Source organism: Dermacentor albipictus, chromosome 7 (genome assembly GCF_038994185.2).
Source record: "Dermacentor albipictus isolate Rhodes 1998 colony chromosome 7, USDA_Dalb.pri_finalv2, whole genome shotgun sequence".
NCBI lineage: Eukaryota > Metazoa > Arthropoda > Arachnida > Ixodida > Ixodidae > Dermacentor > Dermacentor albipictus.
Window position 1 is genome coordinate 71,843,735 of NC_091827.1, and position 19,777 is coordinate 71,863,511.

The 19,777-nt window shown below is 46.7% G+C and overlaps 1 long non-coding RNA gene across 1 annotated transcript; it reads right to left on the reverse strand.

Moving 5' to 3' along the window:
* Window positions 1-298: 298 nt before the first annotated feature.
* LOC135916065 (uncharacterized) lies at window positions 299-12,345 on the reverse strand. Its single transcript, XR_010568826.1, has 3 exons — window positions 12,191-12,345; window positions 11,833-12,127; window positions 299-491 (listed from the first exon to the last, which is right to left on the reverse strand). It is a non-coding gene; the product is annotated as an uncharacterized lncRNA (long non-coding RNA).
* Between the last annotated feature and the right edge of the window lie 7,432 nt (window positions 12,346-19,777).

Genomic DNA, 19,777 nt, shown 5'->3' on the forward strand with positions numbered 1-19,777 from the left:
CAATCGCAAAATTGACACGATGGACTGGCCTCACGTGCTTGTCTGTATAAATGTTCGCGCACGCTCGCGAAGTCAACCCTCAGCTTGAGTAGTTGCGCTCTAGCGCGACGAGGCAAGCCTCAACCGCGAACACGGAGCAGGAATGTTCTATTTGCAACGCGCAGACCTGGATACTGCTTCAGTAGGCGGCGACGAACCATTTGGGCAATCCTTACACAAGCACCCTGCTTTAATAAGAGAACCGCCATTCTTATATTTTTTTATTCAAGCACTATGCGGTGACAATAAGCACTCGCAGTCACCATTCATCTCCCATTTATTTGATTTCACGGAGGCAACGCTAAAGCAGAAGACCAGATTCCACGTTCAAGGTTACTTTCCAGTTATTGGGAGGCATGTCCCCGTATTAGTGTTGCAAGATAAACCTTTCCTGCATTCGGCGGTAGGCGGGATTCCCCTTGGCACCAATGGTAGACATGACTCATTCAAAGCTGAAACGAAATGTATAAGACGAAAAAATATAACCAGACCAGTCGCTTTGCAGAAAAAAAAACTATCATTCAGTGAGAAAAAAAAATGATCGCTGATTACAATACAGAGAGCAAGTCAGTTCTGACACGGTTTCGGAAGACGTTACCTATCTGTTAATGACTTTTGATCATTGGGTGCTGCTATGTTAATTTTTATTAATCTACAAATTTCATATAAATCCAGAAGTATCTATAGACACTCGAAAAAGGTTGAGTTTTCTTAGTACCCTAGGTGCAAATCACGATAAAGGGTAGAGGGGGGAATTACACGATAACCTTAATGAACACCCAATGAGCGGCCCTCGCATTCTGTAAACAGAGGCACAAACACTGACCTATTCGGTTAAAAAATATACGATCACAACAAGCTTAACTGGGGCCACACTGAAAAAAAAATCAGTTTAGCAGGAAGAAAGAAGCACTTAGTGCGTTATCAAAATTTATCATTGTGCCTGAGCTTCTTCGACGGTGCTGCAACTACATGCGGGCCCGACTAACGCGCACGAGACATACCCAGCTGCGCCGAAATTTCTTGCGCCCTTAAAAGCTTTGACACACCTTGCAGGGTCTGTACTGACATTGCACCTACGCCACTAGGCTGCCCGTAAAGAGCAGCACCAGTAAAATTTTAATTCTTTCACGTTCCAACACTGATATTCTTGTGCAGATGTGATATATTATCATCTGAGGCGCTCTAGGTTAAAGGCATGCTCTGTGAACGTTGTGTTTCTCAGAATTGTTGGCTGGCTACCAGTCCCAATATTACGAGGAATAGTTTAGTGAGGAACGCAAGATCAGGTATTACAAACTTTAAGTATTGAGTAGTGCAGCAATTTTTATCCCAGTTAACGTTAGCGAAGCTGTTCAACAAACGATCTCAAACACAGTGCAAGGTACGATATAAAGACCTACGGTTTTCGGCCTTCAGACGCATGACAACAAAACCACGAAGGTCTTATACTTGTACTACGCCTCATAATTTTTTTTCCAATACACAGCTCGAATAACGTTACGTGAGACGCACGGTAAAGCCACGTATGCAGTACAGATGAGCTTATAGCACACATATTCCCAAACGGGTTACGGGTTGGATTCCAAGGGAAGCGTAGCGCGTAGCAGAGGACGGCAGAAAGTTAGGTGGGCGGATGAGATTAAGAAGTTTGCAGGAACGGCATGGCCACAATTAGTACATGACCGGGGTTGTTGGAGAAATATAGGAGAGGCCTTTGCCCTGCAGTGGGTGTAACCAGGCTGATGATGATGATGATTCCCAAAAATGATCCGAAATGAATGATCCGTTCGCCGCCTTCCCACTACGGTGAAGGCGGCGAACGTTCTCTGGGACTGTTCATATAATTGCTCACGCATTAAATAATTCACCCGATATGACGAGCACATAGAATAAAGGCGCAATATGTGTTATACCCCTGTCACATGGGAAGATTTTATGTCTTCAACATACCTGAAAGGAGCATGATACGCGTCCTAGGCATGTGGATTCAAGGAAGCAAGAAATGCAGCCACACAATCAGCTTACTGCAAAAAACGACAGAACAAGTAAGCCGAATAATAACGAGGGTGTCTCAAAGAAGAAGCGGAATGAGAGAAGAAGACACAATCAAGCTGGTCAGAAGCCTAGTGGTCAGCAGAGTCACGTACTCGCTCCCGTACCACAACATGACCAAGCACGAAAAAGAACAGACGGAAACGCTACCAAAGAAAACGTATAAGACGGCGCTACATCTGCCTAGAAACACGCCCAACGATAAACTGTTACAGATGGGCCTGAGCAACACCTTCGAAGAACTCGCGGAAGCGCAGCTCGTTGCACAGATCGCCAGGCTCCAGCAGACTGCCACCGGCCGCAAGCTCCTAAAAAGAATAGGGCATAACACAGACGGAATAGAGGATCGGGCTGCTAGCATCCCAGACAGCGTTCGCCAGACACTGGAGGTTAGCCCCCTACCGAGAAACATGGACCCGAATCTCCACGCCGCCAGAAGGCAGGCACGAGCAGATTTCGTGGAACGAAACCTAGCCGCACTAGAAAACACCGTATACACAGACGCGGCCGTATACCCATGGGACCGCAACACTAGAATGTTTAGAGTCGCGGCAGCAGTGGTAAACCACACGGGAGAACCAATTAGCTGCGCGACCCTGAGAAACTGCACTGTAACGGAGGGGGAGGAAGTCGCCGTAGCTCTAGCGGCGGCTGAAGGTTACCGCAGGAACAAATCTCTGATAATTCTAACGGACTCCAAAGCAACATGCAGGAACTACACACAAGGCAGAGTCAGTAAGGAAGCACTGAGAATCCTCCTCAAAACAGAGCCTCCTAACAAAAAGATAAAACATAGGATCTTCGGGATACCGGCACACACCGGTATAGAGGGCAACTCAAGGGTGGACCGCCTAGTTCGCGAACTCACGCACCGAGCAGGGCAGTCAGAAACCCTAGAGGCCCCCTTAACGGTGGAGCCGACGTATGCAGAAATACTTAACCATTACAGAGGAAGGAGACTTAAATACCCCCCACCCCACACATCGCTCACACAACATGAGGCAGTAAGCTGGCGAAGACTGCAAGCAGGTACGTTCTTCAACCTGCACACATTACACAAAATGTTCCCTACCCAGTACAGGGATACATGTCCGTGGTGCGGAACAACCCCCACGTTATATCACATCACGTGGGAATGCAAGCGTAATTTCGCATTCCATAAAGTAAATAACCCAAGTGCGGAACAATGGGAGGGTCTGCTCACCAGCAGCGAGCTCGCAGCCCAACGGGCAATTGTGCAGCACGCCTGCGAGGCAGCAAGACTCAGCGGTGCCCTGGAATAGGGGCGCCGACCTTGTCAAGCGGCCAGGACTCAAAACATGAAGACACCGGCCCACCGCCAATCTCTCTGAGATAGAGAGAATTAAAGTTTTTCCATTCCATTCCATGTCTTGAAATTCAATGGCATTCGCATATAATCCTACTAATCGGGATTTACACGGGAAAATTTTATGTCATTCTAATGGAATGACATTTGCCATCGAATGAGTTAGGGGAACTCATTCGCATTCCATTTCGAATCGAATGTATACTCTGGACCCAAAATAGACAACAGTGACACGCAAAGCAAAAAAAAAGAAATATAGCGTGCATCAGCAAAGTCAGAAGATATTTTTATGACTTATAAAAGCGAATAATTATTTTTGACGCGATAAAATTTTCACCACGGGCGGTGCTCAAGCGCTATTACTCTTTGCATCAGGAGTCGGATGTGACGGTCAGCCATATTGGATGTGTTGACCGAAGTGCTTTTAGTTGTAAATAATTGGAGCCAAAATGTTTTCGTCCGTTTTAAAAGTACTCGCAAAAGTTCTTAAACGCGTTTAATAGGTAAAAAGTTTCTTTGAATTTCACAAATTTTGTTCCAGATCGTCATTGCTATCATTTGCGAATGCCATTATATTTTAGTGCGTAGCACCGCTAGAGACCGAATGGCATTCGACGCATCGAATACCATTCGATTTGAATGACATTAAATCTTGCCGTGTGACAGGGGTATTAGATGATTCCGCAAGTGCTTGATTATATTAAGGATAAGCTCGGGAGCCCATGGAATTCAGTGCTATCAGCGCAGTCAAACTAAACAGCGGCACCGAAAATTTTTGCGCATGCTCAGTGGCTGCAGCTGAGGAAACATTGCTTCGCGCGCAATACGTCACGCCACCACGCTTGTCGTCTGCTGCACAGATTCGTCATGGCCGAAAAACAAAGTATTAAGCTGTGCTAAATTTATATCCTGGACATGAAATGCGCCATAAAGAAAGGTGCAATTTGTTCTACCACTGCGAAATAGCGATGGCACTTGACTGCGAAGAGCCAGGAAATCAGAGAGCAGGCAGATTTGGCGCCTGCTATCTATACAATTTACTACCGTGTAGAATGAGAAGAAGGTTCCAGCCAAATAATGTTTCACGATGTGTGCCGATGAAAGCATGCTTATTCTCACCCACTAGCTCTTATATTTTCTGATTCTTTCTAAACTATCTATTCAGGCACCAAGCAAATGAACAAAATTGTCTGTAGCTTCCTTCACGCCGCCTGTTTCTTTGTCTCTGTATAAAATTGTAGCTGAATAAATTTGCGAGCTGAAATGACAGCAGAGTATACTCTATAGTATTTAGCCGAGAGAGAGAGAGAGAGAGAGAAAACATTTATTTATCATCAGTTTGGGCGACTTCCTCGCAGGGTGGAGCCCTTATTTCAGGGCCCCATTGGCTCGCGCCACTCCGCGTGCCCGCCGGATCAGCCGTCGCTGCTCTTGCGGGTCTGAGCTGGTCAGCGCAGTCTCCCAGGAGGAAGGGGAAGGTGAAGGAATAGGGGAGTAGCCCGGAGGGTGTGGGCATTCCCAGGTGCAATGATATACTGTGGGTTTTGCTCCACAATAGGGACAGTATGAGGGATACTGTGTGGGGTGGAAGAGGTGAAGATAAAAGAGGCAGGGAAATGAATTAGTTTGAAGTTGTCGCCACGCGACGGCATCTTCTCGATTAAGGGAATTATGTGGTGGAGGGAAGTGTCTCCTGGTGTCTCTGTAATAGTGTAGAGTTTCAGTGTAGGTCATTGGTTCTGTCGGTGCGTCGTCTGGGTTGGACAGCTCTTCCAATGGCGCCCGGTTAGCGAGCTCTCGGGCTACCGCATTAGCGCGTTCATTACCATGGAGAGAGGCGTGTCCAGGTGTCCAGACGATACGCACCCTGTGTAACGCTGTGGGGTGTAATGATGTAAGGATGCGGTGTGTGTAGGGTGTCACCTTCCCTTGTGCCAAAGTCCTGCAGGCGGTCTGAGAATCTGTGACCACTGTTAAAGGTCCATCCGGCGCCGGCATGGTTGAAGCGTGTACGATGGCTAGGGCAATAGCAGCCTCTTCCGCCGTGCCACTGTCCACAGTGTTGAGCGTGGCCGAAGCTCTCAGAATGTCTGCACTATCTAGTACGACCAGACATAGGGCGCGTTTCTGTGGGTAGCGGGCCACGTCGGTGTATAGGACTGGAGTGTTTGATTTGTCATCTCCAAATAGGCGAGCCAGGGCTTGTGCTCTTGCCTTTCGTCGACCTTTATGACGGTCAGGGTGCATATTCCGGGGAATTGGGGCCACGTGAATTTTGTTGCGAATGCTAAGCGGAAGAAGTGTGCGGTTTTCCTGTTGTGGTGTTCTTGGTATTTGGTATCCTAGCCGGGATAGAATGTGGCAACCTTGCATTGTTCGTTGCAGACGTTGCAATTGGCTGTTAAGATGACCTTCAACTAGTTCGCGGATGGTGTTGTGCACCCCCAGCCGTAGTAGGAGCTGCGTAGACGCATGTTGGGGTAGTCCCAGCGCTGCCTTTAGTGCCGTACGGAGGAGGGTGTCCATCTGGTGCATCTCAGTCTGAGTCAGATTATGATAGGGGAGGTGGTAGGTTAATCGGCTAATTATGAGGGCTTGCATGATTCGGAGTACGTCTTTTTCTTTCAGTCCTTGTCGGCGGTTTGTAATGCGTTTTATCATGTGCGTTATTTGGGTAACTTGTTGGCGGAGCACGTGTAGGGTATGTGTGGCCTTCCCGTTCTGTTGTATGTGAAGTCCTAGCACACGTAGCCTGTCTACCCTTGGAATAACGTTGCCATTGAGATGCAATGTGATGGCTGGTGGGATATCGGCCTTGTTCCGTTTTTTTAGTACAAGCAGGAGCTCCGACTTCTCAGCTGCGCATGTGAGTCCTCCGGCTGTTGCATAATCCTGAACTATATTTACGGCTTCCTGTAGTGCATCTTGAATGGCGCCGTCTGACCCTGTGGTCACCCAGATTGTAATATCATCGGCGTACAGGGCGTGCTGCACGTTCGGAAGTTTGTCGAGGAGCGGTGGTAGCTTTGCCATCGCCACGTTGAACAGGGTGGGTGAGAGAACCGAACCCTGGGGAGTCCCTCTGCCGGAAAGTTTTATGATATCCGACCGAATATCACCTAGGCCGATGGTGGCTGTTCGGTCAGATAAAAAGGCTCGGACATAATCATAGATGCGCTTTCCGCATCGGGAGAATGCAAGGTTGTTTAGAATGAGGTCATGTGAGACGTTATCGAATGCTCCTTTGAGGTCCAACGCCAGAATGGCTCTTGTTTGAGCTTTACTTGGACCATCCACAACATCCTCCTTAAGTTGTAGGAGTATGTCCTGCGCAGACAGACCTGGTCGATAGCCGAATAAGGTATTGGGAAAGAATTGGTTCGCTTCGAGGTGAGGCTGGAGGCGATTTAGCACTACGTGCTCGAAGAGTTTGCCAATACACGAAGTCAAGGAAATGGGTCTGAGATTTTGGAGGGACAGTGGTTTCCCGGGTTTCGGAATTAAGGTGATATCGGCGTGTCGCCATTCCTGTGGAAGCGTTCCGTTTTGCCAATTGTCGTTGTAGTATGCAGTGAGTTGCCGTATGGACTGGTCGTCGAGGTTGCGTAGCAGTGCATAGTGAATGCCGTCTGCTCCGGGCGCCGTGTTTCGTCTTATGCCGTGTAGGGCTGCCCTCACTTCTGTCTCTGTAATGTTGCCGTCCAATTGTGTTTCTTCCTCGTGTGGATACTCCTTGTACTCCTGTCGGTGGCCTGTAGCAATGTATCTTTGTTGCAGTGTTTGGAGGAGCGCGTCATCATTCATTTGTTCTTTGTGGATGATAGTGCGGACTGTGTTCGTTGTGTGCGTTTTTGTGTGCGTTGGGTCGAGTAGTGCTCTGAGGAGAGACCACGTTTTTGAACTACTTAGTGTGCCATTAAGGCGGTCGCAGAGGTTGTGCCAATTGCTATTAGTGAGGCTGGTGGCGTATTCTTCAGCTTCTGCTGTGATTCGGGCGATTCTTTGTTTCAGCCTACGGTTGTGCCTCTGCCTCTTCCATCGTTTCGTCAGGCCTCTTCGAGCATCCCAGAGATGGAGCAGATGTCTGTCCACATCGGGTGTCTCCGTTGTTGCAGTAATTTGCTTAGTGGCGGCTTTAAAATCTGCTTGTACCTGTTGTGTCCACTCGCGTAGAGATGGCGGGTCGTGTTGTTCAGATTTGGTTCTGTTGCGCCGGAAAGTGTCCCAGTTCGTTATTTTAATTGAACGTTCTGGGGTGCGTGTGGCCGCCAGTTGGACGTCTATGGCTAGAATGCTGTGGTCACTGCCCAGATTCTCCATTAGGTTGTTCCAGGAGCATTTAGTCAACCCCTTGACCATAGTTAGGTCAGGGCAGGTATCTCTGCTTACACTGTTACCCATTCTGGTTGGTTTGTCAGGTTCTGTCAGCAGAGTGAATTGATGAAGGTTCATGGCGTGTGCTAGACGGCGGCCTTTTGGAGTTTCTGTTTGGTACCCCCAGGCTGGGTGGGACGCATTGAAATCTCCCAAAATAATCAATTTTTTTGCTTGTTTACTGGCGGCCGAAAAAAGCTGTCCGAAGTCGTCTCGTCGCGATTTGGGTGCACTGTAGATATTAAGCAAAAACAAGCTGGTTTCATATCGATTCCTAGGTACAATTTCTAAGAGCACATGCGGGATGTGGGAGCTGTCGAGCGTGTGCTCGATCACTGTGATTTGTTTGGACACAAGGGTGGCAGCTAGTGGTTGTTTGGTGGTGTCATGCTTGTCGGTGTATGTATTGTATCCAGTGAGTGTGGGAGTGCAATGTACTTCTTGAAGTGCTATAACGTCTGGTGGGTGAGGACGTGTGGCTAGGAACTGTGTGAGGGAACCCTTCTTCCTTCGGTACCCTCTGCAATTCCATTGCCACACCCGGAAGGTGGTGGTAGTGCGCCTCTTACGTTTGCTGGCCATGATTGGTTGATACCGCCTCGCTGGTGAGGGCAGGTGTTGTTGTACGAGCCGGACGGGTATAAGGGTGCGATTTTCTTGGTTCTCTAGTGGCGTTAGTGTCATGTGGAAGTGAGTCGTTTTGCTGGTTGAAAGTTGAGCTAAAAGTTGCACTGATGAATTGTTTCATGTCAGTCATGGCTTGTTGTATGACCTGCTGTAGCATGTGCTTGACATCAGCCATGATCTCTTCCTTCATTTTTTGCATCTCCGCTCTTAAAACAGTTGCCATTTCCTCTATCATTTCGCACACTTCTTGTTTGGTGCAGGAATTGTGAGGAAGTTTCTCAGGTGCGAGTGTGTGTGTCTGGGTGAGTGAAAGCGTCGCTGTGGGAGACAGTTTGTTTTGTTTGTTTGTTTGCTGTGCGGACGGAGGTGAAGGAAGGGAGGAGGAAAGAGGGGGAAACTGCGCTGACCAACTCACCGCTGTCGCCTTCCTGGTGAAATGGTCGGGCGTTTTCGTCCACGCGGCCTGAGGTTCCTTCGGTGGCTGTTTCTGCTGCGTCAGGCTGCGGCTCCCAGATCGGCTTCGACCACGTGGTTGTTTCTGGCCCTTGGACGGCATGCGGACCTTGGACCTACTGCGACTTTGGGACTGGCTGTGTCCCCGGGATCGGTAGCGAGGACGACCACGTGTTGCATCAGTAGTCGCAGGTGCCGCACCATTGAATGTCGTTACCTTGCTAGACTTCTTGTCTTGCTGGAGTTGTTGCTCCGCCATTTTCTGCTGCGCTCGGAACACGTGGCTTTTGTTAAAGGGTTTGCGTTGCCTTACAGGACATCGAGAGTCAGTGGCGGGGTGTTCACCACCACAATGAAAACATTTCAGCGTGCAATCATGTCCTTCGGAAGGGTTGGAAGTTCCGCACGCAGCACACCGGGGTTTATCCGGGGTTGGGCAAACATCTGCTCGATGACCCGTGGAGAGGCACACGGTGCACAGCTGCTGTCGGGGTTTATGAATGTAGCACCGGTATTCTGCTCCGTAATAGTAGATGTACCGGGGAACCCGAATGCCAGAGAACGTGATGATGGCCGTGGCTGAATTTCCCATCATTCTTGCATGCAGGACCTGAGCCATCGGTGATCGGATATTTGTCATCAGCGTTGTCGGGGTTGTGTTCTTTTCGATGCCGGAGATGACTCCTTTGCAGGAAGCATCCGGAGCAGCCACATAGGCCTGAACCTCGTACTGCTTGTTTTCCAGGCATATAGACTTGATCAGCTGCAGTCTTGCCGCTAGTTCTTCGTCCGGTGTGCTGACCACTGCGACGTTCTGCTCTCGGCGTATGCGGATGGTTAGCTGGTGGAGCGTGCTCTCGTTTAATTGAGCCGCTGTGCCTATAGCCCTGGCTATAGAGTGCTGCGGCCACTCACCGAGATTCAGTCCATCTCTCGGTCGGAAGACCACTTTCAAGTCGTCGATCGGTAGCGGGGGCAGCTGCGAGCTCTTATTGCGCAATGTCAGATGTAGGTGGTCCTGCTGTGCAGGTTCGGTGTTGGGTGGTAAGCTCGACGTAGCTTGGACCTGTTTCTTGCGCTTGCGGGCCACGAGAAACCAAGTCCCGTCTTCGTTGTCTTGAGTCGGTTCTTGATCCATAGCGGCGGCTGGTGTGGTTTCATCCAATGCTGCAGCAGGCAGGGGGTCTCGGGCAGCCATCGTCACGGTAGCAGTGCAGTGGGCATGTGCGGCACGCGATGCTGTCGCGCCGTAATCGCGGCGCCTACGTTAGGCCTAGCGCTGCGGCCTGCTCGCCTCGAAATGTCCAAGGGCCGAGGTCTCACCGGATCTGGCAGATCTTGGTCTCAAAAGATTTCACCCGTTAAGAGCCGTCGACTGGTGGTGGTAAGCACGTTGTAGAAACAAAAGATCAGCTGTGAGGTGTTCCAAGAGCCGGAGCTCATTCGGAGTTCGTCCTTCACACGCGGTCTTCTTCTTCTTCTATTTAGCCGAGACCTGAAAGTTGAACGCACCTTGTAACCTGCGATATAACTTCGACTAGCCCTGCAAGAGATAAAAGCGTCCAGCAGATGACACGCATGCACTCCGATGAAGTAATGAGCGCGAAAGGAGAGTACTGTCGTCAAGCAAGCATAGAACGATTCGGAGGAGACACCAGGCTGCGCTCCCAGTAGTGAAAGCTACGCGCTCCCCTGTTCACGATCAAAAAACTCAAGGCAGCACAGAGGTGCAGCATCGTCTTGTATTAGCAGATATCTAGGCAATAAAAATATAAAAAAACGTATTGTATACGTGTCATTCGTGAGTAAAGCGTGCATCAAATGAAACGTATGGGTGAATTTAGAGCCTTGCACGGTTTTCGCATGTGACGTATACCAGCCAGCCGTTAGAGCGAGAGATGGGCGGTAGTATGCACAAGCTGGCAAAACAACGCTCCGTGCGGGCAACGTCTGCTACGTGGTCTCACTCAGATGGACACATGCCTTAGGAAGCAGGTAAAAAAAAGTTGCGGTGCGCACGAATTTGTCGTTTAAAGTGCGGCGGGATTTCATTTTCTCGTATTTTTAGACCTGGCGCATGGGCCGCAGTAATTAACCTAAATGAAATAAGTAGGACAATTAAATAGAGCTTAAGAGGTATGTCATAAAAAATAAACGATAGTTGTGACGATTCGCATCTGCGTACTTGCCTATTAGCGGCCGTGCAAAATGGGGCCTCGGGGGTAACAAAGGTGCGCTGCGTGTGTGAACTCTCGAAGAGAACAGAAATACAATACCATTAGACTTCGTGCCTTTATGTGCCGAAACAACCATCTTATGTCACACTGTGTGGGATTCCGCAATAATTCTGACCACGTTTGGCTCTTTCACGATCCACAAAATACTAACTACACGAGTGTTCTTGCACGCTTGAAGCCTCTATTTGCTGCCGCAGCGGGTGGCATGTATTGAACCTGCGGCCTCGAACCAAGCAGCGCATTGCCTTAGACGCCCATCTATTACGTCGGGTCTAAGCGAACAGCGCAGCAGGTTGTGCTCGCACTGCAGGCAGCGTGTAAATTAGGCCTCTTGATGTCAATAGCTCCACTACACGCAATTACGGTATAGTACAGTGATTAGGTGCGGTCGAGACTCTAAGGGAATTATTTTAAACGGTCGTGGCATGTGAAATTAGCGAATCGAAATAAGCATTTTTCTTATAATTTGGCCACGCGCTTTAAATGCTGAGAGGTTTACGGCACCAGTTGGCCAGTGATCGTGTGGTGCTAAATCAAGCTGGAATTTTGTTATAATGGTATGCACTCGCTCCCATGACGCACTCATAAAAACGGAAGATGCTGACGTTGCATTTGTGATGTTTGTCCTTTACTTCTGTACAAGTAAAGAAAAAACATTTCCAGACAAGATTCACTAACTACTACCTAATGAAATTGCACAGTTGGGTAATTTTAAAATACCTTCTCTAGAAGTAGTGGGCTGGTTAACGGTTCAAGAGTTTGCGGCCTTTCGGGCTCGCACGAGTTCTAAGCGCCATTTACTAGCCGAGTAATTTGATGCAGGCAGGACAGCAGGCACAGAAAGTGGCGTTTGGTTTTACGACTCCGTCGCAGGCAGCTGCGTCGACAGGCTTGCATGGTCCCCGTTTTTCGCAGTAGTCCGAAGCACACAGGATGCCCTCTGCCTCACTCACAAAAGTAAGCAGCGTCGCACACGCCATGGTTAGCAAGAGCGTTGCTTTGGCCGCCATGACACCTTTGAGCAGAAAAAAAATACATTGTTTAGGAGCTCAAATTCATTTCTAACCGAGACACTTACGATGTTGACTGTGGAACGTTCACGAAGACCGACTGAAAATTAATGCACCGCATACACCAGTGCCGACTAACATGCATCACTGTGCGACACTGTGGCGCGTTTGCGTAACGAGATTAACGATTTGCGCATGCTCCTTGAGAGTTTCTCTTAACTGCACACCTATTAGAGCGTCTGTTTGAGGCGTTCACAATTTAATGCTTCGTAAGTTTCTTAAATCCTGAAAAGCGTCGGATTCTGCATAGTTATTATCAAATTTCAACTGTAAATGTAGGCAATATCGGATCCGAGCGTGCAGGGAACACACAAGTGGCGTCCGTGCTATTATATGTGACGTAAGCGCCACGTGACTAAAACGCGACGAAGTTTGAAAACGAACGCCGTGGTCACAAGAAGTATTTACTAGGTACGGCACGGTTCGGCTGTGGAGCATGTGGGGTTGTGTGGCGTTCCAGGATATGTCGCAATATGTCGTCATATAAACTTGCATTCGCACCTTTTTAGGGGGCGTTATTCTTCTAGCAGTAAAGTGCATTTGCTTCCCCTAAGAAGTCTTCTGCAAGAACGCCGCATTCGCGGCGCTTATAGAATTTTTACGAGAAATAGATATGGCGTAAACAATGTACCCAGTATATTCAACAATAAAAGTGTTTCCGATACAATTTTCTAAAAGGTTTTGATGAGTACTTTTATTTTGTTGATTGCTTACCTTTAATTTATTTGAAAAGCTTTCAATTAAGCCCAACCCCCATGAGCGCGATTTTGTGCGCGACAGAGACGAGCGACGGCTTCACGCGACGGATCGGGCCATCGCTTGAACAGATCACTCGGTCTTGTCGCGCAATCACTCAGTTCTGCAAATCTAGAATTCGTCGCTCGTCACCCGGAAGTGCTATGAGCGACTAGCCAATAGTAAGCAGCCGGAACGGGATGTACATTAGTGACGTACTACTGGTTTGCGCACGTGCGCGCTTCTCAGTATACAAACGGACTGAGCAAACTACCAAATTTTGACATGTAAATAAAATAAACCTATTGCTAGACCTTCAGAAACACTTTATGTTGCTTTGTGCAGGAAAACAAATTACCCTAAATAATTATAGCAAGTGCCACACCAGTTTTCGCGCTAACTCGATCCCCTAATACCGGCAACACTGGGGAGACTTCGCTCGAAGTCATCGCTTGCATGGGGTACAACTTGTAAGCGACGAGAGAACGTGACATGCATCTCCATCGCGTCGCTTGTCGCTCTCGCGTGCAAGATCCCTTGCATGGGGTTTACACTTAACGCATCCATTTGGTAGAACATAAAAGAAAACAATGATGTGCGTTATGCGAATGCTTACGAACCTGTGCAGCTTAGTGTTTCCGTGAAGCCTGCATCATTAGAGCAGCGTGTGCTCAAGAAGGACTTTTCTTTCGAGCGCGTTCGCAATGTCTAAAACCAGGGATGGCCGCAAAAAGAAAAGAACACCTACTACATTTTGGATGTCAAGGAACGATCTTGCTATTTACAACACAGCCAATTTTATTCCGCACGCCCCGATGAGAATGCGTTTGAGCACCGGTATGGCTCTAAAAAGCGATGCTCTTCGACATAAAGTATAACATATGAAGCATCCTTGATTTCCTATTTCTGTGTACTTTCAATTTTAAATATTTACTATAATAAGACCATGTGGGGGTGATTATTTTTCGAATCCATTTCTTAACTGCTATGCATAGTATCACATGAACTCTAGCTGAAAAAGATGCATTCTTTGGGAAGTTAAAAGTAAGCATCTATGTGCCTGTATACGTATGCTTGACCGCGCAAATCTTTTTCCCTATAACTTACGTCACTTGGTGGCCTATGATCCATAGGGAAGGGAATCGTGCTATTGCGCTGAGAAGCCGGGTTTCAAACCAACCATAGGACCAAGTTGCGTCAGTGGACACGTAATACTGGGCATGCAAGATTGCCCGTCGAGAACTGCAGGAAGTGGGGAGATTGCATGTGCTATATTACGAGCTGTGAGCCATGTGCTGATTTGAGCTCCATCGATTCAAGAAAACATTATAATATACATGCGAATTTTCTCCTTTAGAAATAAAAATAAAAAAGCACTTTACTCATTCACAGTCGTCCAAACATTTTCTTGACGGTAGCGCTCCACAGTTTTGCAGCGAGATAGAGTAGCCATCTTTGTCCTCTTTCCTATTCTCCCTGTTTCTACGGACAACTGGCATCTTTATATTATTCCAGATCTACGTTAGTGTATGGGTCGCTTTCAGAGATAGCATAAGCCAGTGATATAATGCAATCTCGAAATGCCATGTGCGTTATTTTCCTTGCATTGCTATATTACAGTTAATTAGAGCTCAAATGTTTAACGGCGCTCGATGATCCCTGAGCTCATGTTGACACTGGTGATGGTTTGTATTTCACTATACAATTCCCGCAAAACGCTGTGTAAATAGAGCAATGGACACCACCAGCTGGAGCGGATAATGAAGATATGTTATGGGGATGTTGGTAGTATAGAAGAATATATTTACTATATGTATACAAAATCAGTCTGAGTAGTTAAGACTGCTGACCACCAACAACCCGCGGCAGCCAGCGTCTCGTGAGCTTCTTCCTCTCTTCCTTCATCCTTCCGTAACAGGACCACCGGGCGGTTAAGCGCCGTCTAGGCACATGGTAGGCCAAGAATTGCGAGTGAAGTATGGCTTCAGCCGCGAAAAGCGGACGACGTCAACAGGTGTCGGAATTGAGGATGCATTGAACTGTGGCAGCGCAATCTCGTAACTTACGTCGTTAACTTGACGCAGGACTTCATAAGACCCTGTGTAGCGAGAGAGAAGCTTCTGGGAGAGGCCGACTCGACGACATGGTGACCAAAGGAGGAGTCAAGCGCCTGGCGAAAACATAACATCATGGTGGCACTGGTCATAACGCTCTTAATGCATATGCCGCGATCCTAACAAACGAGATCGGGAGACAACGTCCCATTTGAGCGCAATCAATGACTTTACGAGCGTACTCAGTTCCAACACGTGGCACAGAGGGGAAAATGGTTTCAAACGGCAATTTGGGGTTGCGACCATACAAATAGGTGTCAACCTTGACACGTATCCGCAGGACAAGAAGCTGAGTGAAGCTTGGATTGGTAAGTTTAGAGCCGGCAAGCACCCATCGGCTACAAATCGGGTGTGCAGCAAGCGCTTCCGTCTGGAATATTCCTGGTACGACGACGGGGCTGCGGTGTTCCCGTTGAGTAGCAGAAAGCGCGCCCAGAGACGCTCTACCGTGGACACTGCCCCGCTAATGTCACACGAGATTTTGGTTTATGCAAGTGGTGATGCTAGACACTTGCAAGTTAACTGGACCGGAAAGGGAACGGTAAACATTCAAATTGCATGACACATGCTCATGTTTGTGTTAGAACTAAACAATGAATACACTGGATTAAGAAGCAGCGGGAAATTTCATGCTGATGAAACGTGAAAAAGAATACAGAAGAAATACAAATTCAACCGTCGCGACGCGCACATCACAAGTTTCCGTAGGACTCGAAGTCCCTAGTAAAAGCGAAATTATTTTTCAACAACAATAGTTTTTTGTGTAGCTTTCTTCGATCACTAGAAATGAAAGTGTGGAGCTTTCGACCTATGCGCAATTCTGCCAGTATGATATCAGTTAGGTAACAACTAAGCAACCGGCAGTATGAACATATATCTTACCGCTTCCTGTCAGTACTTTCTGTAGGCATCTCAAACACAAGAGATGGAGAGAAATAAGGAGATGTGAAATACTGCGAAGTTAACTAAAAGCAACGGATCCAGTTTGCTGCCCTGCACTGGGAAATGATTAAGGTGGGGGGGGGGGGGGTGACGCAAGTACTTGGCTGAATTTGCTTTCCAAAGGATTGGTCATAACACGAATGTGAAAGAAGTATTCTAAGAAGCAGCAGCAGTCTGGATGCACATTCACAGATACACGTCCACGAATGGACACAGTCTTTAAATGTGTATAGTTTTCCGAAAGGTGCAGTAATCCGAGGCCGAAAGGTTCAAAAAGCATCTGGGGTCTAATAAGATGTATAATTCAAGCGTGACGTGTCGAACAACGAAGTATACTATAACAGTTTTTTTCGAAAGGCTTGAAAACACTCGTAAAACAGCCTATCCACGATAATCACATGGAAAAAAATATAAGAGCCGGCAAGGGTGCATCCAGAGAGATGTTTTAAAAGAGTGTGAGATGACGTCTTTGTGAATAACTTCCTTTTTATTCTTTGGGATGCTCTTCTCCGCTTTCGGAATTCCGATGTAGCAATTATGAAACCTGCTCTTTCTTATTTTACCAGGTGAAGTTATTTTTCGGATCCAAGATGCTGCGTGATCAATTCCATGATGCTGGTTCAACATGAGAAGACGAATTGGTGAAACTTCTCTTCTACATTAGCTGTGGCCAATCCGATAGAAAATGGGCAGTCATAAATCAATTTTCATGTTCGGTCCTAGTTGAAGTCATTTATGAATGGAAAGTTAGTGTTCGAAATATCTTTATTCAATCTCAGATATCATATGCTACTAAGTAATTGAAGAAATCAATATGAAACTTTTGTTTTCAGATATTTTTTGGAGCTTCAAAGCCGTCATGTATATGTAAGGTAAAAAATTATAAATCTCGTTCTCATATTTGAGAAGTTATAGCACGCAAATAAGTATTCAAATGTTGTTAGAATGAGCGTTTGCTTTAGTCAAAATGCAGTCTAGACTGCAATCAATTTTCTATAAGAAGCCTTTGGTTATTTATCGCTTCAATCGCTCTAAACATGTAAGAAATCTTGACTACTGATTGCGAGGAAATTCAGGGCCGTAGGGCGGCCCCAATTTCTCTTTTTGGCGTATCCTTCTTTACTTTTCCATGTGAACGGGGAATTTTTGACACTAAGAAGGGAAATGTATTATAGTACCTATTGTTTTTCTTCAGTCTTACACTAACGGTCCAAATTCTGCGCCTGACATAAAATCTATCCCATGAATTTGTTTGTTGGGTACAACGTCTCGGAATTCTTGTTCAGAAGGGCGTAAGTTGAAGTTGTGTAGCCGGACAGCCTAGCACCTTAGAATATCACAGCATATATCTTCGCATTGAAATTTAAAGTCAGGCGCACAATTTTCGCCGTGTATTTTATCATTAGAATGCCATAGAAAGCAAAGTCAAGCCATTCCTTTGGAGAGAAAAGATCATAATGGAAGAACTTTTAAAAAAACTTTTTAAATCTCGTTCTCATATTTGAGAAGTTATAGCACGCAAATACGTTTTCAAAAGTTGCTAGGTTGAGCGTTTGCTTTAGTCAAAATGCAGTCTAGACTGCAGTCATTTTTCAATGAGAAACCGTTGGATATTTATCGAGTCAATCGCTCTGAAAATGTATGATATCTTGACTACTCAGTGCGAGGAAATTCAGGGCAGTAGGGCAGCCCAGATTTCTCTTTTTGGCGTATCTTTCTTTACTTTTCTATGTGAAAGGGGTACTTTTGACACTGCGAAGGGCAATGTATTATAGTACATATTCTTTTTCTTCAGTGTTACCTTAAGGGTCGAAATTCTGCGCCTGACATAAGATCTAATCCCTGAATTTGCTTGTTGGGTACAACGTCTTGGAATTCATGTTCGGAAGGGCGTAAGTTGAAGTTGTGTAGCCTCACAGCCTACCACCTTAGAATATCACAGCATATATCTTCGCATTGAAATTTAGGGTCAGGCGTACAATTTTCGCGGTGTATTTTGTCATTATATTGAGATAGAAAGCAAAGTCAAGCCTTTCCTTTGGTGAGAAAAGATCATAATGGAAGAATTTTTAAAATTACAAAGAAGTGGCGGATGTGTCTTTGTGCCGCCACAGCGAACATTAGTTCGAACTGTTGTAAAATGCTGCGCTTAGTCACATCAAGAAAGACGAGCAAGAAGTAGCCACTCGAAAATGCTGCACTATATTGCCAATCTCTCGACTCAGGTGTAGTTTTTCGCAAGCTTACGACAAGGGTATATTCTGAGCATTTGTTCCCACTGAGACGTTCACTCCGAGAGCTATCATGTCTCTAGGTTGTGAGTATGTCGTACGTTACGATATTTCCTTGTATTTCAGTTGGAGAAATTCAATTAGTTCAGTAAATTCCTCGCTTCACATGGATGGCCTAGGTATGGGCGGTTCAAACATCTTTTTGCCGTAACGACGTCCGACGCCAGATTTCTGCGACACGGGCTCCATCAGGCTATACCGTTAAAACGTGCTAGAAACGCGCGATAAAGAACGAAATCATGCATGTTACCAGATGGGGTGTTCATTGTGAACCGTTTCTGTTGAACTCGGTTCATAAAGGGGCACCGGTCGGTCCGAACCAAACGTAGTAGAAAGGCACCGATGATTTCAACTACCCTGACAGTGGCGATGTGGGCATCAGGGCAGGTAGTCTAGAGCATAGCCTGTCAGACGCAACGCAACGTGGGACTTGCATAGTGCCGGTACGTTCATGACCTGCGTTGGTGAACGCGCCCGTCGCATCACGGCGTTCACAGTCCGCAGTGATGGGTCGGGAGAGTACTTCGCAAGTGTTTTCGCGGGAGAGATGGGTTATCGTCGCCTAGAAAATTTAGCATCAAGGTGCAGAATGAAGGTACTCTTCCCATTACAAAGACACTCTGAAAGAAAAAGAACACCCACTTTCACTTGATTGTCCCAAAAGAAAGGGTTTGCACTATTCCGTACAGTCACCTTGACGTGGAGTAGGGACTTGCCTTCATGACACAATAAAGCATCGGGAAATAATGTTCGAGTTAAGTATCACCGCTTAACGCCAAGGGAGTCCAACCCAGAGCTAGATATAACGTTGATTTTAATTGTTTAGTCTACATGCCATCCTTGATGCAGGATGTGTCGAAAGTTGGGCCGGCAGTTGTGATTCTCGTATTCCTCTACAATAGCGACGCTTTATGAAAACATGTACGTGGAGAACATATAAATAAATATTGGATGTTTCGATAATCCCACCTGTGTCTTGAAAAACTTTATTTCGAAATGAGCCGATACGAAGACTGATCCCACAATAACGACACAATTCTACCAGGGCGATAAGATAAGAAAATGAAGCATTGCACACACGCCACGTTTTGAAAGTAGTGCCCGAGTCGTCACTCACTTTTTTCTTAGCCATTAGGTAGGCAAAAGATGGCAAGGAGTGACCGCCACACACTTCTAGGTCGAGTCGTCACTCACTTTTTCTTAGCCCTTAGGTAGGCAAAAGATGGCAAGGAGTGACCGCCACACACTTCTAAGCCCTTTCCTTTTTACTACCTTGTAGGTGTTCAGGTTGCGTGCCATATCTTTCAAAGAAATACTGAGCGATTGAACAAGTCATACATAAATATTCTCATCGTAGAAAATATACGGCACAAAGAGCACATTTTCTTTAAATAAAGGAAACATTCCTAACCTTCGTCTGTCTGCTTTCCTAACCATTAGGTAGGCACAAAATGACAGTATATGACGACATCGTGGTTGTGCGTGATGACGACACAGCGTCTCCAACCACTTG